The following is a 25,381-nucleotide window of genomic DNA, read 5'->3' as shown; positions in this document are numbered from 1 at the left end:
ACACCAGGAATCCATTCTAGATGAATCTAACTTGTTTCCCCACCCGGCGGCTTGGGTACAACGTCCTAACCAAGCTGACAGGAATTACTTCCATGAGTTTCACTAATTTTCCTGTGTTTTTATAACAGCTTGAATGCTATAAAGTCGTATATTGTAAATTATCAGCAAGTCCTGCCCTTCCTAAATGCATCACCAGTGACAGATACAGAACAGAGCTCTCCACCAGTAAGAGTTTAAAAAAAAAAACAAAACAGGCATCAAACCAAAGATAATCCCTAAACACAAAACTCCGGCCCCTGTAACAGAATCATATTCAGAACCTTACATTTGAAGTACTTATTTGAGGAGTAGAGTCTCTTATCCTTTAAGGAGAAGCTTCAAATCATCCCCAGTTTGAACTCTACAGAAGAACAAATGCAACTGATTTTAGCAGTGCCATATTTTAAAAGACTTAACAAGATCCACAGCCATAAAGGAGGAGCGCAAAAAATTTGAAGTTACTATTTGAAACAGATAGAAATGGGTCTTGTGTGAGGCTCCTGACATGGTGGAAAACAAACAAACAAACAAACAAAAAAAATAGGACAGAAACAAATGGTATTTCTCATAAACTCAAATACCTGTGACAGAGAGAAGGGCAAACTACTCTTTCAGTCTTCCGATATTCTGGTAGTTCTTTATATGAAACTCATCAGCGGTCCTGGCTGACTGGGGAAGTTCCACTGGACCGGAGGCTGGCTGATGTTGTGCCCATCTACTAGCAGGGAGGATCCAGGGAACTACAGGCCTGTCAGTCTGACCTCAGTACTGGGGAAAGTCTTGGAACAGGTGATGTTGAGTGCTATCATGAAGCACATGCAAGAGAACCGGGTGTTCGGTCCCAGTCAACATGGGTTCATTAAAGGCAGATCTTGCCAAACTAACCTGATCGCCTTCTATGACAAAGTGACTCGACTACTGGATGAGGGAAAGGCTGTGGATGTAGTCTTCTTGGACTTCAGTAAAGCCTTTGACACAGTTTCTCACAGCATTCTGCTTCAGAAACTGTCTGCCTCTGGCCTGGATGGGCGCACACTCTCCTGGGTTGAAAACTGGTTGGATGGCCGGGCCCAGAGAGTGGTGGTAAATGGAGTTAACTCCAGCTGGAAGCCAGTTACAAGTCGGATTCCTCAGGGCTCAGTACTGGGTCCAGCTCTGTTCAATGTCTTTATCAGTGACCTGGATGAAGGCATTGAGTGCACCCTTAGCAAGTTTGCAGATGACACTAAGCTGGGTGGAAGCGTGGATCTGCTGGAGGGTAGGGAGGCTCTGCAAAGGGATCTGAACAGGCTGGATAACTGGGCTGAGGCCAATGGCATGAGGTTCAACAAGGCCAAATGCCGGGTCCTGCACTTGGGGCACAACAACCCTATGCAGTGCTAGACTAGGAGAAGTCTGGCTAGAAAGCTGCATGGAGGAGGAGGACTTGGGGGTGTTGGTTGACAGCCAACTGAACATGAGCCAGCAATGGGCCCAGGTGGCCAAGAAGGCCAATGGCATCTTGGCTTGTATCAGAAATGGGGTCACCAGCAGGTCCAGGGAGGTTATTCTCCCCCTCTACTTGGCACTGGTGAGATCTCACCTTGAGTACTGGGTTCAGTTCTGGGTCCCTCACCACAAGAAGGATGTTGAGGCTCTGGAGCATGTCCAGAGAAGAGTAACGAAGCTGGTGAGGGGGCTGGAGAACAAGTGAAGAGTGGCTGAGAGCTGGAGTTGTTTAGCCTGGAGAAGAGGACGCTGAGGGGAGACCTTATTGCTCTCTACAACTACCTGAAAGGAGGTTGTGGAGAGGAGGGAGCTGGCCTTTTCCCCCAAGAGACAGGGGACAGGACAAGGGAGAGTGGCCTCAAGCTCCACCAGGGGAGGTTCAGACTTGACATCAGAAAAAAATTCTTCACAGAAAGGGTCACTGGGCACTGGAACAGGCTGCCCAGGGAGAGGGTTGAGTCACCTTCCCTGGAGGTGTTTAAGGGACATGTAGACGAGGTGCTGAGGTGCATGGTTTAGGGAGTGTCAGGAATGGTTGGACTCGATGACCCAGTGGGTCCCTTTCAACCTAGTGATGCTATGATTCTATGATTTGATAAAGTATAACTCAGAAAACCATACTAATAATTTCTCTTGTACCATGCTTCACTTTCCTTACAGCAGTCTTTAAACCACAGCTTAAATGAGCCACACAAGATCATAGGCTGAATTTAACAGCTCTACCAATAATTTAACTTAAAGTTTCATTTCTGCTTGTATGAATATTTGCTCTTTTTTCTGTGTCTAAATGTCAGCTATGATGTGGCAAAGGCTGCTGACCCTGAACCATCTATGTAGCAATGTCAACAAGGAGTGAAACATTAGTGTAGAGGACCTGGTATCCATGCTGTAGGCATTTTTGAGAAGTGGTACTTTAAATTTATTTTGGAATAACCCTAGTTAGATTCCAGGAACGGCACATTGAATTGCATCTTTGGTTTAAAGCAACCTGAAAGAAATCCACTCTGGAATAAAAAAAAATGAAAAAAAAAAAGAAAGAAAAAAATCATCAAGCAGAAAAGATCAAGATATGCACTCAAAATAAGTTCTGAACAGATTTCAAATGCAAACATAGAAGAACCCTGAATTCGAGGGCAAAAAAGTCTTCATCAGGTCCTCGGGTAGCTGAAAAATGTATAGCTCGTAAAACGCCAATGAAAAGTTTCACAGATCTACATCTTAAACTATCACCTCTGAACATGATTAAAAACCCTTGCAACGAATATGAACTGAGTCAGAAGAGTAAATACATTAAATAGTCACTAAGGGAAATGCTGCATATTGGATAAAAATTATCATCCAAAGAAGATACACAGAACAGACTCTATAGAACAACTGTCTTATTCAAAGGCCCTAGGATAAATATGGTGCTTGCACCTACCCAGCACCATCAAAGAACCAGCAAGAAATTCTGCCCTATAGAATCAGTATGGGAGCAGTATAGGCAGAGACTTTTGGACTCTTTCTGGCCTATAGAGCATGCCTGCTTGTTCCAGATCCCACTACCTTGTCTACCATTTCATCATCTCAGCTTTAAAGTACATCTGCCTTCTGCCTTGTTTCTTTCAGCAATCTATAAACATAGAGAGATAGGTAAAAAAATAATGTTTACAACTTTACATAATAATTCTGTAATTTCATTCTACCCCATTTTTTACTCCGCGTACCAAACCTGTCCCCTGACATGGAATTTAAAATTTCAGTCTTCAACATTTCCCATTATGGCTCTGTTCTCCACACATTTATGTGGGTTTAGATTCTCTACTCTATGGCTTGCAAACAGCTGAGTACTCAGTATAGAACTGAAACTGAGCACCTATTTTGAGCCAAGAATTTTGCTAGCTGTTAAAATAATGAGCTTTACAACATTTACTCCCTTTTGAAGCCGACCTTGAGCATTAACAAAAAATGCTCCAATGAAGGACACGCCACAATTAAAGAAACAAACCTAAAGATTTTTTCAGATAAAGAAAGCTGCAGGAAAAATCTTGCTCGTGTGCAACTATTAATGAGTTTTCAGTGTGTATACATACTCCTCAGAGAACCTTTCATAAACAGTTCCCCAGCTGGGGGATGCTTGACAGTGCAGCTCCACAGGGTGCCTCTATAAATACTCCAAGGCCAAAAGAACTTGTGAGGATGAATAGCTTGCCCTTCATATAATTTACATGCTCAAAGTCACAAAACACTTTGCATATCTCAGTAGTCTCACAGCCTTACCTTATGATTTCCTATGCAGTAAGGGAATAGCATCTCTTTTCTTGAATTTTAATCAAGGAAAATAAAAACAAAGTGTGAGATAATTTATAGTATGCCTGCATGACACAAGGCCACGGAGGACTACCAGAGCCAGTCCTATTTAAATTCCCTCGGTTATCAGTAGTGGTGCAGTTGTACCAATTTGTCTCATAATTTAGAAGCACTGTTGACCATAGCCAAAATGGTTAGTTATCTCTACACTAAACAGCCTTTTAGTTGTTTCCACAACACTGAACATACAAGCTAATGAAAACTTCCCTGTTTCTCTGTGGGCTCTGGCTGAAACTTGCAGCTAAAAAGTAAACAAAACACTAACTTCTTGTTGCTAGATTTGCCAACAAATAAATGGAGACAACGGACTCAAATTCTAAATAACTACTAGGAGCATCAGAATCAGTCACTGTCTAAGAAAACAGAAACTGCAGGAACTGGGAAAGACAACAGGTTAATTCTACAAACCCTGAGGGAATGCTGTAAGGGATTTCTCATATTTCTTCCCTGTGAGGTTTCTGTAACAAATTAAAGGAAAAATTATCTAGGTAACAGTACTTGCCTTTTATTTTTTAGAAGTGTAAATCAGGAAACGTTAATACATAATTAATGGCATATATTTATTTATTTATGCAGCCATGATCTTAAAAGAAACGTAGAAAACTATGATTGAGTCTAAGGGCTAGCTTTTGCCTTCCCAAATTTTCTAAGCCACTGAAGTCTTACAGCAGAAATTTGATAGCTATTGCTTCAGGCACAGGCACCAGGCATAATGGGTCTACTACTCATTTACACTACAGACCTTTTGGTACTCCTATGACCTTAAATTAACATTAAGAAATCTATACAGTAATGCTACACATAAACAAAGTACCAAGTATGTTACTGTGTAGTAACCAAGTATGTCTAAAAATGGACCATTGGTTACATGAAGTGTTTCTTGTATGGACAAGGTGTCATTTCAAATAATACAATATATTATGTGAATCACAAAATTATTAGAAGAAAATAATAATCATAAAGCATCCAACAATGGATAGGCAGCTGACAGCTTTAAACTAAATTTAAGATTGAAACAACAGAAGGGAATCACAAGAAACATATTACATGAATTTATGTGCTTACTTCATATTTGCTACTTGAAATCCTAGTATAAAACCAGAATATCATAGCATAAGCCTGTTTTATTGCTCATAGAAACATGGTTGTGTGTAATTGGTCACTGTGTAGAATTTTATCTTGAGAAAAAGCAATTGTGGGTATGAAAAGTGGAAAAAATAAATTTGGTGTGACTGTTTTATGGGACTCAGGGGAAACAAACTCCACTATAAAGTGTCGATGTCTTTTTCTTTTATTTTTTTCAATGGTGAATTAAAAATTACTAACTCAAATAACACTGCAAGACATGATCCTTAATCAAATTTACTAAACAAAAAGAGGTACTAATGGGCAGTAAAAGTATTGATGTGACCAGTATTTGCCAGCATTTATCAATTCACCTGGAATTAAAACCCAGAATTTCTTTCTTATGTGTTATTTTTGTTTCTGGAGCTGAATGAGAGGAAGAAGCCTACGCACAGGAAGGAACACAGACAGACATTGGCTCAGGTACAGCCTGAAGATATTTCAGTACTGTCTTCCATCAGACTCATTTAACTATCTTCTACAAAAAGTACTATTAAGAAAACAATTAAAAACTAAACCCATTACTGCAGTTGCCAGTTAGAATGCAAACCAAATACCTGGTGTAGCACAACTGATACCAACATAGTTATACCTGGCTTATTGCACTTTCACTGCTCGCTTTTTACCTCTGTAGTTTACCAGCAGCGCACAGGAAGCATTTACAAGGTTTTAAATCCAAAGAACACTTAATGCTTGCTTCGACTCCACTGAAGGCAATGGAATTATGCTTATGTTTAAAGTAAACTGTTCATTTGGATGCAATGATGAAATGTGACCTAAATCACATTACTGCAGTGACTGGATCAGTTTCTGAAAAGTCTACAAACGTGTAGCTAGGCAAAATGGAAAACCAAACAGGCAACAATTCAAATCCCTGGGAATTTACAGGGGGGAAAGGGACAAAACAGGCTTTCCCCAGCACAACCACAGAACACCCTTGCACACTTGGAATCCAGAGTCTCCAGCTGTTTCCTAAAACTCTATTCAGAATTTCAATTTCAAAGATGTATCAGGGAGCTTTTCTTTCTAAAGCAAGTGTGACGCTTGGGACATGGGAAGCCTGTCTTCCAGTCCACACAGAAATTACTTTTTCAGCAATTTAAACTATGCCTCAAACATGTAAAATACATACAAGTCTCAAGCACAGAAGAGAGCTCTACTGTTCCCCTTTCCAGGAGATAGCCTTTATCATCATAACCTACTGAGCTATGATCACAGCTTTTTCTTTCCACAAAGCCTGAGTCATTTCTTTATACATTTGATAAGAGCAGCTGGTCGTGTGAGGTGCTCTGTGTAAAAAAAAATAGCAATTGCTATTACATTTCAACTTGAGACAGTTCCTGAAAATACATACTGAGGTGATACTGAAGTACCTGTGCAGTAAAGCAAGAATGCCCAGCTTCTGGATCTTAAATGTAAGCGTGACCTGTTTATAATATCAAGACTGAGAGGGTTTAGAGCACAAAGAAAAGCAAAGATTTAAAGATTAAAAAGTAGCATTCATACAAGATCTAAGCAGGCTAAGGGAGTCTTTTATAAAATCTGATCCACTACACTTGCAGAAAAGAAAAAAAACTAGTCAGTTCCTCCAGTTGCAATGTAGGTACAGGCAGCATCAGACACAGCTGCTATTATTATGACACAAAAAAACCAGTCCCAGAGTAGTTTCCTTAACATTTCAAACTGGGTCTCCATTTGCTTCTATGAATAAAAGCATCGAGCTGGAGAATCATTTATAAGTATAGATAAACTAAGTAATCTGGTTAATAGGTCCACATTGTGACCACTGGTCTTTCACATCTGCTTTCAAATATATATATATTTAATGTTTTGTTCATTTGGATAAATCCAGAATAGCTACCAAAAACATTACTTTTTAAAAAAAAAAAAAAAAAGAAAACAGTCTCAACTGTTCTGGTCCAATAAAACAGCTGTTATTATTCAGGGCTAATTAAAGAAATGCTAAGTCATACTTTTATACTGAATCTAATTCTTTGGCATACTCATCTGACTTAAGGATCACTTGAACTCTAAAAGAGCCATATTAGTATGAATAAAAGCTGTTTGTCACAAGGTGGATTTTTTGTAATATTACTGGGACAACAGACCTCCAAATTCAGCAAATAACTAAAAAGAAGGCTGCTAATTAAAAGAAGGCTGCTAATTAGGTGATCAAAGAAAGTATGCTGACAACATCACCCAGCATAAAAATCACAGATTAGGGATTACAGATTTCATTTGGAAAGAATATTTTCTTTTATGTTTTGTAGGTACAAACATTTTAAATTATCAGTAGCATAGAATAATTTTTCCAACATTTACTTTTTCAAACAATGTCCAAATTAACTGGATGAACCCCTGGTGAACCTAGTAGAGGTTATCAAAATATAAAGGTCAGAATAGCATTCTTTTTTTAGCCGTGCTTCATCTTCATAAGCGTTACATTTTTCTCAGAAAAAGAATCTTCTTGTCTTTCATCAGACTCTAAAGTTCTCAGTTTCTCATACCCAAGATTATAAATAATCTCTGTAATACCCCTACATTTTATTGGGAAGTGTTCTTCCATTTTCCATATTGGCATACATCTTCTTAGCTCTCTTACACTGGAGACAGACTTGCAGTTTTTTATCAACTCTCCTCTTAGGACAGTTACTGACTGTCTTCTAATAAGAAGTCAATATAAAAGCCATGAGGGAAAAAGAAGGTGTATGAAATTTAGAAGCTGATTGTACATATTTCTTGCTACACAGAGAAAATCAATCATGGAGAAAAATCATGATAGCAGAAAAAAAGACCACCTCAAATAAGTTTATATGTGTCTTTTATAATAAACTGACATGATCAATTGCTCATTTTTTTTAAGATGTTAATCATGTCCGCTAAGTATTCAGTTTGTGTTGTGGTAAGTATCTTATCTGGCTTTCTCAATTTTTAAATTAAGTCTTAGTGTTTTCAACAGCTGGTAATAATCCCGCAAAGCTAAACTAGACACAAAAAAAAAAAGACAGCCAGCAATGAAAAACGGTGATTACTACACATCTTTTAGAATGATGATTAGCTTCTCTTATCTTGAGAGGGGAAAAAAAGTATATTTTCCTCCTTCACTATTTCTAGTTTTCCATTCACATGTACCCGGTGGATTCTGGCAAGTGAACTATTCTACTTCTGTAGCAAAGAACATAGTTCACCAAAGTAGCATCAGTAAAAGTGTTACAATAAGCTAAATTTTCAATAATATAGAAAATCTCTGAGCAGACTTAGATGCTGTCTTGCTGTGATATGAGCACGGATGGAACAATAATCATAACCTTGTTCCTTCAAGGAACTGAAATAATTTTTTCCTAACATAGCAAGAACTTCACTATTTTATTATTATCATCATCATCATAACATTGTCATATTCTCTTATACTAATCCTTTAATTCAGAGACTACAAATAACTCATGGTACTCTGATTCCAGTCTTGTTTCCATCTCAACAGATGACAAAATAGCCAGAAGGCTCTTCTCGCTACACAATACATTTAGGGAGGTTGAATAGGAAGGAAGAACTAGCTCGAAGAGTTAATTAACTTTAAAGAGATAATGGACCTAATACAAAGCTTTTCAGAGATGTAACTCATCTAAAGGCAAGTCCTTCAAATGGCAGGGCAAGAGCTGTGGGACATCTGTCTCGTTAGTATATTGTATAGAGAGACACAGCCAAAGTATTATTACAAAATTTTTACAACATGCTTTTTATGCCAAGCCTGTCAATTACCTCAGTACAAAAGAAAGGTAAGAAATCAGGTGAAACATCCATCACTTCTTAGATGAAATGATAAAATATATATTCATTTTTACACATAGAAACCAAAAGCTAGGTCAGATTATCAACTGAAATTTTTGTAAATATGAAACTTGCAGACTCATTATCAGTATTCATCAAGGAAACAAAGGAATACAAAAAACAATATTCTGCAAATTCTGTTCCACATTTAATACTATTTAATATGTTCATTAACTATACAAATAGAACAAAGAGTATACATTAGAGTGGCACAGTCTAAAAAACAGGATTAAAAGCTCTCTAGCAGCTAGAGAAGTCTGAAAAGCAGATCTTGAAATCTCAAAACTTACATCAGGAATAATCAGCTCCATAAACAAAGTCATGGGAGAAATCACTGACTAGCAGTTCTGTTGAAATCACACAAGAGATGCAACAGACCTCCTATCAGGAGTCTCTAAGCAATATAGTTACAAAAAGGGTGATTATCATTCCATGGCATCCAATCAGATGTATAGTGCATCCTGCTTTTAGGTCTCAAAAATTCATATTAAATAGCTGGAGGTTAGAAACAGCAGCAAAAACGTGGAATATTGTAAAAGATAGTCCAAGATGTGACCTGAGCAATAGTTTAGTTTTAACACTGCACTTTTTTTAAAGATCTAGGTTTCAGAGGCCAAGAGAAATTATCAGAAGTTCTTCTACATCAAGTAGAAGAACTCAAGTTGTTCAGTTCAGACCAAAAGAAATCTTCAGATGCCTGTAGGGGTACTACAAAAAGAAGCGAATTTTGCAATACCTTTTTTACATTACCCATTCATAGTATCATACCATAGTTAGGGTTGGAAGGGACCTTAAAGATTATCTAGTTCCAACCCCCCTGCCATGGGAACGACACCTCCCACTAGATCAGGCTGCCTAAGGCCCCATCCAACCTGGCATTGAAGACCTCCAGGGAAGGAGCATCCACAGGCTGCCTGAGCCACCTGTGCCAGTGCCTCACCACTCTCATGGTGAAGAAATTCTTCCTAATGTCTAGTCTAAATGTCCCTCTCAAGTTTATACCCGTTCCCCTGGGTATAAACCACAAATATCTGGGTTTTACCTTAGGTAAGCTAATAGACTGTTAAACTTAAAACTACCCCAGTGGATTGTGTTCTGTCTGTTCTGTAACACAATATATTCAACATTCTTATGATGAACTTTCCAGTGTCTCATTCTGATAGCATTTCAATGGATGTTTCATCAATCAAAACATGATCATTTAACTGTTATTTTTATTCTTGTCTCTAAGTCAATGTCTGTTAATAATTTGTAGACATCTCAGCTACACGGAAACCATATATGGGTTAAATAGGCAAATATTGTGAGCCTGCTGACCTGTGGAAGTGACATGAAGTGGTTACTTTACTAATGCTTTGAACAGACATTATTCTGCCATCATCATTTGATTTATCTGATATCTTCTACCAGCAGATGAAAATAATTCTATTGGTATCTCTTAGAGAATCCTATCCAGTTGATAGAGTGAGCAACAAATACTCAAGATTAAGCAGTTTTAGCCTTTAATTTTCAGTGATTCATTGCATGGACTTGAACAAATGACAAAGTATGATCTTTAAAACTGACCAAGTAATTTAACTTCTCTTGCGGGCTTTAACTGTCTCATCTAGAGAGAATAATCTCGTAGTTCATAAGGATTCTGCAAAATTCAAAATATATGTTTTGAGACTTAGCATAGAGAAGCTGGATGTGCTCACACAGCCTAGACAGTGAGATGCCCAGAATTTCTCTAAAATACATTTGAAAGAACGTATTTTAATCTGACAGTTCTAACATATGATAACTTTTTATGAGTTCAAATAATAAGCCAAGGAGACAGTCCTTCCTCATTCACTGAATTTCTACAGAATCCTAAAATGTAATTAGCAGATCTCCTACTTTAACAAAGTAATCGTAAGCTGTGCAAGTTTGGCTTCACTTTAGCAGGAGTCACAGTGACACAAATGTGAAAACTTTGTGCAAGGGTGTCAGGTCATTTTTTGCAACTTATCTGCCCTACTGTCTTTGCACTATGCTACCAAGCTTAAAACAGAGCCTCTTCCTCCTCATTCTTCTCATATAGCAGATTTTTGGAAGACGCTTATTTTTCCTACTCCATGCCTAGTCTGACAGAATTAGTAGCTTTTCTGAAACATGGTGCTTAGTACCTTTGCAACATTTCCCAAGCTTCACATTGCAACTAACAATGGCAATTGCATGCATAAAAAAATTCCTAATTTTATTCTTTATGGTATTTATTCATTGTGTTTGGATTTCAGCAGTCACTGGGGATGACTTCTGTAACATTACCAAATACACACAATTATTGTTCCTTTAGTTGCATCTTCTGAAATACAGTGAAATTCTGGTTTAAAAAAAACACTGAAAAAGCCTAATCCAGGCAGAGGACTCACTTTCAGTAGTAATTACATGAATGACACTTCACTTTCACCTTTTATGGGAGAAACAAACAACAGCCAAATTATGCAATTAATTTAAAACTAGTTAAACAATACACTTCTGCATCAATTAAGTATGAAGAGTGAGAATAAAGGTGGAAGAGAGTCTATGTAGTTTCAGTGCGATGCTATATAACCACAGGAAGCAACTGAAAGGAAAACAGGTTGGGAAGAGTCCAATTAAAAGGTTAGAAGTACTCTAACCCATAACCAAATCACAGAATCACAGAATATTCTGTGTTGGAAGGAACCCACAAGGATCATCAAATTCAACTTCTGACTCCACACAGGCAACCTAAACATTAAACCACAAATATAAGAGTGGTGTCCAAACACTTCTCGGAACACTAAAAGGCACGATCACTTCACCAGGAAGCTTGTTGCAGTGCTTGACCACTCTCTCAGTGAAGAACTATTCCCTAATACCCAATCTGAACTTCCCCCATTCACTCATGTCCTAACCAAAACAACGGTCAATTTTCCGGGGTACATTTAGGAGAGAAGGTAGTGCCATTCATCCTCACACCAAATGCATGCTCTCATCCCACAGTCATAGGTAGTTATGCAAGTATTTTAATTAAGCAGCATATGCCTCACTTGAACTTGTATACCTTGCAAAAAAATGAACTGGAATAAATGAAGAAGCCAAACTGAAAAATACAGCAGTTTCTCTAGACTTAGAAAAAAAATCTTAAGAAGAACATGGAAAGATCACAGAAATCTATGTCTAGTTTACTACATCATGCATTTCATAGAAGACCACAGATATCCTTCTTGTAACTATCTATCTGCCTTACTGAACATAAACAAGGGAATTGAGGAAAAAAGTCTATTAAATTCTGTCTTACAGAAAAACATAAAACACACAACATGCTATTGTTACAGAATACATATCCCACTGAGTTAATCTAACTCAAGTTTCTATTTGCATAAATACACTTGCATTTCACCTGCAATTTTCCTGTATATCAGAAAAAGAACAGAAGTGTCAGAATAATAAATAATTCATAGTAAATTGCTGAACAACAGCTGAATGACAGATTCACCATCTTTCAGCTGCAATACAAATAACTAGTATTTGTATAAAAGCTCTACGTTCAAATCAATTCAACTTAATCTCCTGTTTACAAGAACTTCTTTTGGCAAAATAGGATTATTTTGCAGAAGGACAAGCAGAAGGTCAAATCCCATAAAAGCATACTTGTAACAGATCTCTACAACAGAGACATTCACTTAATTCAGCTTCCTTTGGCCCCAGTTATTCACCAATCGTGACCATGTCTCTTACTGGAATTTTGTATTGTACAAATTTCATGGGAAGCAAATGCAAGTCCCTTTAAATTATTTTGACAGATTACTCAAAACTCAAAAAAAAAAAATATGAAGAGACTTTTCCAAAAGCTCTGAGGCTTATCTAAAAATAGCACTTTCAAATTCATACATGCTGTACTTAGAAAACAAATCCTAAATTCCTATCAGAATTTCATGAACGAAAACAGTCTGGCTGAAATTTTTCTGATTTGAAATTTATTCAGTACTGTTTTTTCTCAAATATATTGGGAAAACTTCGTAGAATTGAACATTCCTTACAAAGTCGGTTCTGATGATACAACTTATTACAATGTTTTCACAAAAAAAATCTGTATGGGCAGTGAGATTATCTTCATAAGTAAATCAGGAACTTAACTAATACAGAATAAAAAAAGCACTTAATAAGGTTAGGAATCCCATAAAGATAGGCTAAGAAATCATTATTTAAGCTATGGCAAAAAAAAAACAAAAACAAACACCTCTCAAAACTATCTCTTGGTTCTGTCCGCAGAACTATTGTATTTTCCATCACCTGCAATAGACAATGCCAAAATTAGATGATGGGCTAATGCAGATTCATAGATTTTGATGCGCAGAAAACCCGATTTCATCTAGTCTGGTCACATGCAGAGCCCACGGTACAGATTTTCACAAAGAGATGCCTGCATCATATAGCCTAGCTGAGATAGAAAAATGTTTCCAAGAAAGACACGCAGTTATGGTTAGTCTTTTGCCTCCCTCAAAAATATTTCAAAATTAGGACCTGGTAAGATTCAGGGCAAACCCTTTGTGTATAATTACATTTGGTCTGCTGAACTAATCTATATCTAAATATTTTGCTTTGGTATTTTAATAACTCTTTCATTTCAAAATGCTGTAAGCATTTAAAGTACACAAAGTAATCAAAAAATTTAAAAAAAAAAAAAAAAAAGGAAAAATTTTATTTTAACCTAAGGTATAAGGGTGATTTTTTAAAGTGGAAAGAAAGCCAAGATAAAAAAATCAGTTCATACCAGAAAAAGGCCAATTATTGATTATTCACACAATTTTACTCAAAACTCTTTTGAATATATCATTGCTAGAATTAAGACATTTTTTTTTTCTCAAAAATGTGCTGATGCCAGTGCAATAAAAGCTGCTTACTCCTCATTTGATTTTTCTCTCAAGTACTGCTGAATTATTGTTGCTCTTGAAGCCACCAATCTGGATTATGGACAGCTGGCTACACACCGCATATAAATTCTTTGCTGCATGACAACTTCTCCAGAATTCAGTTGTCTGAGTGAGCATGCATAGTATGCATGTACTTATGATTCATATCATTTGTTCATAAATGTATGCCCTATTCAAGATTATGCTACCATGAAATCTACACTATGCTGTAAAATTCCATCTGATTTTATTTTAATGGATGCTTAATGAATGTTTATGATATCTATAATATTTACTAGCGACAAATTCAAGTTTCCTTGCAGATATGTTATAATGATGATAAACAGCTTCAGGACAAGAAAAGATCTTCCGGAGCTGGTTATATAATCCCATTATCTGTTTTTCTGTTTACAGTTTCTGTGGGATATCAGTTATCGTTAAATCTGTGACACACTGGTCTTTGCAGAATAATAATTTTAATGAGGTTAAATTGATCAAAGTAAGCTAAATAGTTTAGAGTACTAAATATGTCAACTTTGTTACGATTCATAACCTAACTAACAGTTTATTACAGTTGCTTCATGATATTATTTTCCAGCACTGGATTTCTTGTTAGCTACTTTCTTGTTAACTAATCCTTAAAGTATCATGCCTCTTGAATGCCTCCAGTTATCAGTCTTCTCCAGGATTTTTCTTTGGATTAGTGTAATGCGAACCTGCCAACTATTATCTGAAACATCTTACTTCCCCTTTTCAAAAGCTGGTATAGCTTCTGGCTTTTTAAGGCTTTCAAGTTTTTCTAGAACTGCAACATTCTTAAACACGCTTCATCAATTCCTATCATTAAATAATACAATATCTACACCATTTCAATTGTTTTGTGGATGTTTTTCTTTCTCAAACAATTCTTATTGCCTTTATCCACAATACCAGAAGTTTATTCGTCCCCTGCAGGTTTATTTAGCTTCCAGATGTCTACTCACAAATGCTAATTCATGCCAGTTATCTTTTTCCTTTTCTTTATTATGTATTCTTCTGTTAATATTGCCATCTTCATTTCTCTCAAATAGGCTCTTTAAAAACAATAAAATTATCTTTTGCATTTTGAGAATGTTTTCAAGTATCTAATGACGTTTTCTTTTAAATAACACTCAGTTACTCACATTATATTGTGTTTTTACAGATTTTCATCCCATTTAATTTCACAAGGGTAAAGTCTGAATGCATCAGAACAATCTATTTCACACTTGTGACACCTGTAGTGGAAAATGTAGTTTTTTCTATGAGAAATATTGATTGAGTAGTATGTATTTGTAAAGCAGCATTAGACAAATCAGAAAAGGTGAAGCACTTTTCAGTTACTAAGGCAATGGGCACATGACTTTGGCATCTCTTATCTGAAGTCAGTCACAGATGACTTCATGAAAACTGGGTTTCAAATTTTGTTTTGACTGGATCCTGAATCTATGAAAAAATAAACGTATGTCTAGAGAATGCAAGAAGGAAGCAACACTGTTTTTAGAAAAGGGAATCTGAGAAGGGGCAACAATAAGACAGTGACTAATAACCTGAAGTCTCATTTACTAAATGTTTTCCTTCACATTACTTAGCTCCATCTCTTCATCTTCCCTATTATTTCACATATCAGGTGGAAACTTTGCTATACTTAAAACAAAAACAAACAAACCCAAAAAAAAAAAAGAATGCTCTGAAGTGGTCCTGTGCTACAACTTGTGTAGATTAGTTGCAAAGCATGTAGCTCTTTCTGAATGGAGCAAATACTTGCCCTCAACTAGACACAGAAGGCAACCCTAACCACTTCCTGCTGATTATCTTGCCACTTCCAAGTTTACCAGCAAAATGGGACTTTAATTATCAGCCATTAAAATGTAAACACAATGACAGCCATTCAGAATAAGTAGATATCTAACCTAAAACTGAAATCAGTAAGAAAACAGAGTATGCTAAAACACTGCCCACTCATTTGTCATTTTTCTCCACATGAAGTGTCTTACTAGCCAACGGAAAACTCACATTTGAGAGTAAGCAGGTAGAGAAGCAGCGATCTGCCCCGTATTTAAATGAGGTATTCTAGATAAATTCAAAATTACAGTTCATAATACTACTTTAGGCATAATAGTCTGAGAGTGCCTGCATCCTCCCCTCTGAAAGTGGACTGTGGACTCACACAGTTGAAAGAACTCAGTCGCTACTACGAACTTCACTATTTCAGAAGACTTATTGTCGGCTCTCCAATACAGCTGTATCTGCCTGAAATTTAAGAGGAGTTCTCTGTATGCTTCCTGAATTCCACTAGAGAAAAACTTTTAGATAATTTTATTCCTAAGTAGTTAAAAAACACAAACAGTAAAGAAGAAGAAGAAAAAATATTGCATGTTTGTTGGTTTTTTGGGGGGAGGGGAGGTGGATAATACACCAGTATCTAGTAGGAGAGTTTCCGTGAAGTATGAAGTCAAGAGAATTTTCCTAAACAGTACTGGAAATAGAAAGCTATTGCACATACATTGTTAGGTACAGCATAGTGACCATATCGAAATATTTGAATGTGAGAAGACAACTCACATTCCCTTTAATTCTTTAGAATTCAACACGTTTGCAGTAAAACTAGCTAATTTTTAACTACTGCCCAGACCTAATATTAAGGGCACTATCACAACTTCCTCTGTAATTTAAATTACATTTTTCCTTGCATCTTTTTCTAATAGCCTCGTTCAATACACCAATTAAAACTTTTTTTACTTCTGGAGGACGGATGATGCAACCTCTTCTCACTACCCCTGAAATTATCCACAGGAATGTTCACACTAAAAAACATAGAAGTGTTCTCAATATGGATTAAAAAGTTGCAAAATATATTGCCCACAATCAGTCCTCTCAATTAGATTATTATTACAGATGTTCTTTGGAGCACTTCAGTGACAGCTAAATAAAAAAACAGCTGTTTTGGCAGAAACTGGTAGTATGTGCATTTTGCAAATGTATTTATAAACACACAAATAGAAAACCCAGACTCCAAAAAAAACAGATGGCAAACATCAAAACTAGTAACATCCCTTTCAAATAAAAATACAAGATTACCATGCCCACCTCAGACAAAACTGAACAGCACTGATTTGAAAGGTTCTCTCAGGACATGATGTCTACATCTTGCTTTTTATGACACAGCACCACTTTACCTAAGGATTGTTAGCCAGGATTAGCGTGTGAACAGTGTGGATAAATCTCACCCGAAAGCCTTTAGTTTTGATAGCTGTTCTCTATCCCTATGTTTACTGTCACAGTCCTACAGTACTTTCATAAGGAGGTTTAATATTAGAAGTTTGATTCACATAGAAAAGTCACTAGGGTCACCTACTGCATGCCCAGACACAAGTACCAGGCTGCCCCTTATTTTGACCAAACATCTAGCTATCCAGATTATGTTCAAAGCTGTGCACTGTCCAGAGCTGCAAGGAAGGAATGAAGCTTCTAAAAAACTTCACCATGTCCAATGCAATGTAAAATAAAATTCTAAATAAACCATTAGCAACCTAATTTTTAAAAAGGAAATCTTTAAGAAAACATAATGCACCTCTGCAACCTGGTAAGAGTTATCATTGTTTTATTTGCTGAGATGTTTTTCCAAATACCATCTTTGGTTTTAGGATATTATTCCGCTTTCTAGTTGAACTGGATTGAGCAAAACGTATCTCCAGTAAATTCAGCCCTGCTGACTCCCGCTAGACTTACACAGAAGCATTATGTATCCATAAAGCCCCAATGTTGCTTTCTTCTCCTGATAGAAAGAATAAGCACAGTTTACATTTTTTCCCCAAGATAACGTACTACAAAAGATCCCAAATTGTAATTTAGGTATGCACAATCACAAACTAATTTTCATGTCTTCACATTACTTAACGGAATATTACATTAAGTGCTGGTATTATTTTAATGTTCAGCAATGTCTTTATTTTCTAACAGTGAAAATGACAGCCATTCTTCACAGAGACAATGAGGAAAAAATGTCACTCCAAAACACAAGTTTTCTTTCCAAATTAAGCCTTTGATGTCTTCTAGGCTTATTAACATCAATATGCCATTTCTTAAAATATACTTCTTCTTTGATGCAGCTTCTGTTGTTCTTGAGTCATTAGAATACATTATTATACTGGTCAGTTGGACAAGTATTTAAACTTAGATGGATTGGTAACAACAAGGCTTTGTGTTTAATTTATGCCTATGAAGAAGCAAATGCAATACAAAACTAGGCAATAAGCCTGAAAGAATGGCATAATTTAACACAGCAGCCCACTCAAAGTAATTTTGTAAATATACTGCTTTTAAAAAAACCAAAGAAAACATTAAGAAAAATTTGCACAGATAAGAAACCTTATAAACTTTTGAGATATCAAGGTTTTGAAACTTCCATTCCCTTCTTACTTTTTTCTTTCCGTACTTCTCCCCAACAATAACTGAAAAGAAGTACATACAATCTGAGTGCTTTTAAATAATAAAGTTTAGAATTTAAAGTGGGGAAAATAAAAGAACTCTGCACTATGAAGTATTTTTTTTTAATCAGTTATGGGGCAAAAATAATTTTAGTTTGATGGATACTCTGAAAAGCGAGTATAGATAAAATAGAGGCAATAAGAAATATAAATGATTGTGTTTAATAGGAGTCTCTTTAAAAAATAAAACCATAACAAAACATTAATGGTTATACAGTAGTGGCACTTACAGTAGTAAATCCTTAAAGAAAAAAAAACTGACACACGTATGAAAAACAGAGTTACTAGTCCATGATCTAATGAAATAACAACAAAGCAGGGAACTGACCCTAAAATGCGAAAGTCCTCAAAAGGTCAAAAAAAACCTGCCTTTTACGTGGCAAAATAACAGTCATCTTTATCAACCTTCTATTTTTCACCAGTAAAATTAGTCACCTAAAAATCTGTCACACCTACATTTCTACCAGAAGCTCTCACAAGCCAGAGGAGCAAAGAATCATGGCATCTTTTTTGTGTAAGATCCCTCGGTTCCTATATAAGCTGAGAAAACTAAAGCAATGGTGTCTATCAAGGTGTTCAAAATGACTACAAGAAGAGAGCAGTACCTTGTCATAAAAGCACTTCCCAAAGATAAGAAAGTCATTAAGAGGTCTGGAGATTTGCTCTCACCTGTGAGCTTTTCTGTATCCAGAATTAAGAGGGATGGGAAATTCCCCTTCCCACAGCCTAACCCTACATTCCCAAAAAGAAAGGAATACATCGAACCTCGTCAGGATACTAGGGTCTACAATCCCTTCTTCCCCACAGAGAGTATAGGAGCTGCCACGCAATGTTACCAAAGCATGAACTGGCTGTATCCAAAGGTATGGTTTAGTCAACAGAAGAGTCTGAAGAGGAGGTGACTGAAACCCCAACCTTGTTCCAGCATTCCTCTATAGCAGCTGCTTCATATGTCATCCGTCGACATAAAACATACCCCACAAGCTGATTAGGTACTCAGAAGTCTATTTTAGTCAAGTATCCTTTGACAGGACCCTGAAGGCACCCAGAAACATTAGAGACTGTAAATTATAAGCCATGCTTATCTCCATTTGAGTAGTTTAAAGCCGCAAACTAATAGAAAGGCCAAGCTTGAAGAAGAGGCTTCCAACTTATAAATAAACCAATTTCATTAGCAATCAATGCTTGCATGCTTATTCAGGCTTGCAGACATATTTTCACCTCATTATTAGACAGAGTAAGCAGAACTGGAACTTCAACTGATAACTTGCAAGCAGCCGACTTGCTCAAGCTTAAAGGACCTCTTACTTCAAACTACAGGTATTTTGGAGGGTAAATGGGAATTGGTTAAAAGCAATATCAGCATTGTACTTCAAGCTAACGATGCCATAAGGAAAACCCTCTGATAAACAGGAAGAAAATTCTTTCCTCCCTGGCATAGCTAGTGCAGGAATAAATGTACTAAACAGCACAACACATTCAATCTTCAGTACATCACTGCCTCAAATGATTGGCAAGTGACTGCAAACAGCCTCATTTAGGCTTTTGAACTCTCCTGTGTGAATGTAAAAGCACAGTTCTTCATGTCTAAACAACAACTGGGAAAGAACTTTAGAACTGTGCATTGCATAGATATGCCAGTGTACATCTGCACAAATGCACATTTATTTATATAGACATTTATCCATCTTTCAGGAGTTATCCGCATTTCTATCATCCTCATTGCTGTGACAGAATCTTGGCCTCTGCCTGCCTCTCCAAATTCAGTTGCCTCAACAGCACAGCAGCTCCCACCCAGGAAAAGTGGTTTAAAACATGCAATGAATCTATGTCTCAGACACTTGAGGAAAAAAAAATAAATAAAAGGCAATATAATAAATATAATATCAGATTATCCTTCAAAGGTAGTCATTATGTTGGAGAAGACAAGAACAGAGACAGACAAACTTGGATATCCATATTAATTCTAGCTTTCTCACAAACAAATTGACCAGTGATCTAAAACTGGTAATAAATTTAGAATATCTTTTTCAAAGCTCCCACAGGATTAAAAAGAATGTCATATTTGGAGAACAATTACTTTTTGTTGCTGCTTGTTGGTAGTGGTGATTTTGTGTGTCCACATTTTCATACGGAACAAAGACCTGAAGAGCTCAATATGACAACGATTAGAAGCAAGACCTGAAGAAAAATTATTACCTGAATTTAAAAAGAAGGGAATTTTCTTTACTCTGTCAAACCTAACTTAAATCAACACAGCTTTGAAACTTGACAATGACATGCACTTACACTGCACAAGACCCATTTTTAATGTAATTGCCAGAGAAATGCAGTGCTGCTACAGATCATTACTGCATACCTCATGAGCCTAATTCACTAACCCCGTCAGATGCAATTACAAGAAAGCCATCCGAATGTAAAATGCCACCTTAAGAAAGCTGTCATGTACAGTTTCTCTGTAATAAAAGAGAACTCAAATACTGATACATGGCACCTGGACTATCTCATTTCTCAGTTGCAATACTTATGGGTTTTGATTTTTTTTCTTTTCAAAGCAGTGTTCATCCGCATGAAGTACACAATAGTAATCAAAAATATCATCCAGTTTAAAAACAGAATGTGAATCTCAGAAAAAAGCTCAGAGTTCAAACACAAAAGAATTCTAAAAACTTCCCTTGATAAGACTGCCCCACAAACTGTCATGTGGCTTCCTTCCTCTGCCTTCTAGTTCCAAGTTCTAAACAAGGTTCCAACTCCCTTTTCCTCTAAAAGTCCTATGAACTCTAATAGCCCTTTTTTTTTTCTGGTGGAACAGTTAGAACACTGGAATTTTTCTTTATTAAAGGAATCTTCTTGAGCCCAGTGCCATGACAGTCTTCTAATAGAGACATATGATTTCCCACTAACAAGGCACTGCCATCAGATGGTGGTAAGGCAGTTAAATAAAATTATATTAACATAATGCAGCCCACAACTCTACATTATGTCTTTCATCTACAAACTCAAATTTTGTTTTCTTTAGGAGTAACACTCACAGAAATTTGATTACATTTCCTGAACTTCAGATAAACTATTAGATAGATGGGGAGTGGGGAAAACAGATGAAAAGCTTAGATTTTGGATTATTCTCAAAGCAGGTGTAAAGATTCTTCCAAGTGTATGCCGCTGAGTTACTGAGTACTAGATATTCACTTACATATATATTCTCCACTGACACAATATCTACATAGTCCTGAATCAGTCAAGTTTTGCTCAAACTCAAAATAGAATAGGAAAAATAGCAAGAATAGGAAAAATATCCTAGCAGAAGTGAAAGACTGGCACAACGCTGCTTTGTTACTCCACATCTCTTCTTGGTATGGGTCAGTGCAACTGCATAAAATGAAATCCACACTGCCCTGTAACAAACTACATTTGTCCCTGACAGAAATTTGTGTAGGTATATAACAATTTCTAGGTATATAACAACAACTCAGCAATGACTGTTATGAAAAATGACCAATCTACACAAAACTGGTTATAAAATTTATAAGCTCTCCAAAGAGCCTGCAAAATGACAGAATAGCTTAGGATCCCCTGGGATCTTTATTTCCTGAGAAGGTTAGAAGTTTTGTGAGAATGTAGTACTTTTTACATTGGCCCATTTGTTCAAACTGATTATGAAAAACAGAAAATAACTATTTTGATCTAACTAGTATGATCTGTATGTATTAAGACAAGTGAAAATCCACTGTCATGCTTTATTACAAAAGGATATTTTTTGCCACTTAATGCCTAAGTAACCACACATTTTTTGATTCTGAGGAATTATTAATTACTCAAAATTAATTATTTATATTATGCAAAATTACAGTCAATAAGATATGGCAGGTAGCCTCCTTAAAGGTAGAACGGTTAACATGCAAGTAATTAACTTCTGTACCAGAATACTGACAACTGCTGTACTGCTCTGTGGATCAATTCAGCTTTCTAGGGAAAGCATTTTGGCATTTTCTTCTCTGAACAATACATTCATCCCTCTATTTTTCTAACTTTACAAAGAATTACAGCTTTATTACACTTCATTCAAATTAGAACCAAAGTTTTCTTGAATTTTTCAGATTTAGTTTATTTTCTACTTTTATTCGCTCCCTTCTTTCTTCCTACCTACCTTCCTTACGACATTTTTTTCTGATCACCAGAAACTGTTTCAGACACTTTGTCCCGAGTGCTCAATCAGTTCTCCCAGCTTTTCCTGGTCCTTCTACACTTCACATCCTCTCTTCATTTACAGCATCTAAAGCTGGTTATTCCATAATACTTTTAAAATACAATTTTGATTCTTTATCTAAAGCCTAAAAAATTCATCTCTAAGTCAATCCAGATGAAAACAGTATTGACTGAAGATCATTATCATTTGGCTGGCCTGTGGAGTTGGGTTAAAAAAAGACAGTTTCAAATCATCTGACATTGTACAAGGAAAAAGGATAGCATAAGGTCCTTTAACATTCAGTAAGTCAAAGAGGCTAAATACAGAATTAAAATAAAAATCATGTCTTGAACCTAGCAGTCTGATTAGGTCATACTGACAGCAGAATGTAATAGAACATGTTCTTCCAACTTGGTTTCTCTTGATAACTACAGATAGTTTCAGTTTTCCAGCTCAGCAGACAAAAACCTTTTATAAGGGCTATTTTAAGTTTCTGAGAGAAGTAAAGTAACATTGTTACAGAAATTAAAAAAAGAAAAAATATTAAACATTTAGCATTCATTTAACATTCTAGGAATTTTAATATTTTTAGCACCCTACTAGGCATCAAATAAGCTTTCCTGTCTCCAAGTTTTACTGACAACAAACAGCACATAAATCACAGGAGCAAAGTCTTTTTAGAAGAGACTGAATGCTCTTATTTTTTTAGCAAATTAAATGATCAAAGCAAATTATGTCCGTGGGGATTTGCAGTCTTCCATCACGCCTCAAGCCTCGTGAGGGACTTTAGGCCATTCTACCAGAAGACGTGTGTGTATATATATATATATATATATATATATATATTACACAGCAGACGTATATAAGGCAGAGCCTAGAAGCTATTTCAACAATTTGTTGTAGCTGTTTTCTTCTGACTTCATTGAGCTAGTTTGCTGAAATTAAGCAACTACATAGCTCATATTTTAATATAAAGGGCGTAAAATTATAGATCAGATGGTAGACAGATGGAAACATGGGCTATTGGCCCTTATAAATTGACCAGGACTTCAAAACCTGCATATACTTCTTCAACAAAAATGTATTTCAGAATAACTGTACCTCTTGGTTATAACCCTTACTCCAAAGGCACAACGTAGCACTGAATATACACACTGAAGCTTCAAGAATTTCAGTAGTGGATTTCATAAATAAGCGTTAAGTATAACACATCATAGCAAAATAATAGGATTAGAAAATAATAATATTGTTCCAAAGTGTAGAGTATGTAGGACTTAAAAAAAAAAAAAAAAAAAAAGGGCTCAAGTCACAATTCTTAAAATTACAACCCTTTTGATTAAAGCTATTTAAAATAAAGACTAAAATATAAACTTCTTTTGAGCAGAAAACCTACGGACAGATCTTTCTGTGAAAACCACATGCTCTTCAAAATAACTTCAAAGCAAATTTTAATTACCTTCTGCACTTACAAAACCTTGCAGACTGACAGAGAGAGAATGTATATGTTTGTGAACCAGACCATGCAAAGGTTGTCTGAGTGCTTCCATTGTCCCATTCCTGCTTCTCAGAGGACAACTGCTTCAGAGCTCTGTCTGTGCCTATCATTATCTTCTGTCTCAGGCACTACAACAAACCCAAGTTCCCATTCTCTAGGGGTTCACAAAATTTTAAATACAATCATTCTTACTTGTTCATTTATTCGGTAAAGGGTTAACAGTGAGATGAGCCACATAATATTTACGTTTCTGTTTCTCTCATGACCGAATAGTAGGTCCCTTCTGCTGACTCAATTTTATTTCCAACAAGCACACAATATTTAGCGGGTCAGATTTCATGTTCTTGCCTAGATAAAAATGTTCTAACATACTAAGGAAGAGCCATATGCTGATACAAAAGCTCCTCCAACTTAATTTTACTAAATGTTTGTGTGATACTTAAATATGATTTAGGTAGTCAAAGATTTACTGGTTTGATACTGTAAAGCAGCAAAATGGCATCTTGATGGAGGTCTGAAAATTCCCAGTTGCTAGTCAAAGCAATCAGCATTCCAACCTGCATAATAAATAGAAGTGAAAAATACACGACATTTTAGGCATACCCGCTTTAGGCTGGTCACCTGGGTGCTAGGTATTGATTGACTAATGTAGCCTCAATGCACTATATAACAAGACAAGCACAAAAATCAAAGCTCTTGAATTTCAGCCTTTTAAACGCTACTGGTTTTTTTTTCTCCACACCTTCACACTGCATATAATACTGGCAAGCAGTTGTCAGTCTTCAGAATATGTCACTGCAAGTAATTCTCGGACTCCTTGACATTTACAAGAATAGCTAAAGAAATGAGATTAAGCTTCAACTACAATATTTCCTATTTTAATTGTTTGTTTAATATATAAAACATCCCTATTATTCCTTGAATGCAGAGCTTCATATATATGTTTTACTCAAATAGTATAGACTATATATAGATTACTACATAACTGTATAAATATGTATGTATACACACATTTATATAAAAATATCATGTTTACATAAAACACTACAGCTTTTAACACAATATATTGAACAGTACATCCAGTGCCAGGAAGACTCCTTATGTGTGCATAACGTTACAAATGAATGTGCCCAGTTTAAACCATATCTGCCATATATCAAAACTACAGTCTAGGTATCTTTCACATAGGGCCACCACTGAGTCTACCTGCAGAGAAATACACTTTATCTGCACTCTCACAGCGTGTCTGCACTTAACACTGCTCAAATACAGGAGGAAAGGAAAGAGTTATCTATATTCTATTGACTTCTTGACTTTGTCAAATGCACCTTAACTTCAGCGTTGTTCAGCTATAATGTTCAATACACTATTGACTCTAATTGCAGTCATTCCATGCTCCCAAAAAGGCAGTTCATGTAACATCACAGGCAGCAGAACATTCTCCCTGACAAAGTCTAGC

General features: G+C 36.2%; 1 protein-coding gene across 1 annotated transcript in view; it reads right to left on the bottom strand.

Moving 5' to 3' along the window:
- The window catches only part of LAMA2 (laminin subunit alpha 2), a 347,214-nt gene that overhangs the window by 304,557 nt on the left and 17,276 nt on the right, over positions 1–25,381 (bottom strand). The window lies entirely within an intron of this gene.

This window comes from Cuculus canorus, chromosome 3 (assembly GCF_017976375.1).
Source record: "Cuculus canorus isolate bCucCan1 chromosome 3, bCucCan1.pri, whole genome shotgun sequence".
In the NCBI taxonomy this organism is placed as follows: domain Eukaryota; kingdom Metazoa; phylum Chordata; class Aves; order Cuculiformes; family Cuculidae; genus Cuculus; species Cuculus canorus.
The sequence above is the reverse complement of the archived record's forward strand: the minus strand, read 5'-3'. Positions and strand labels throughout refer to the sequence as shown.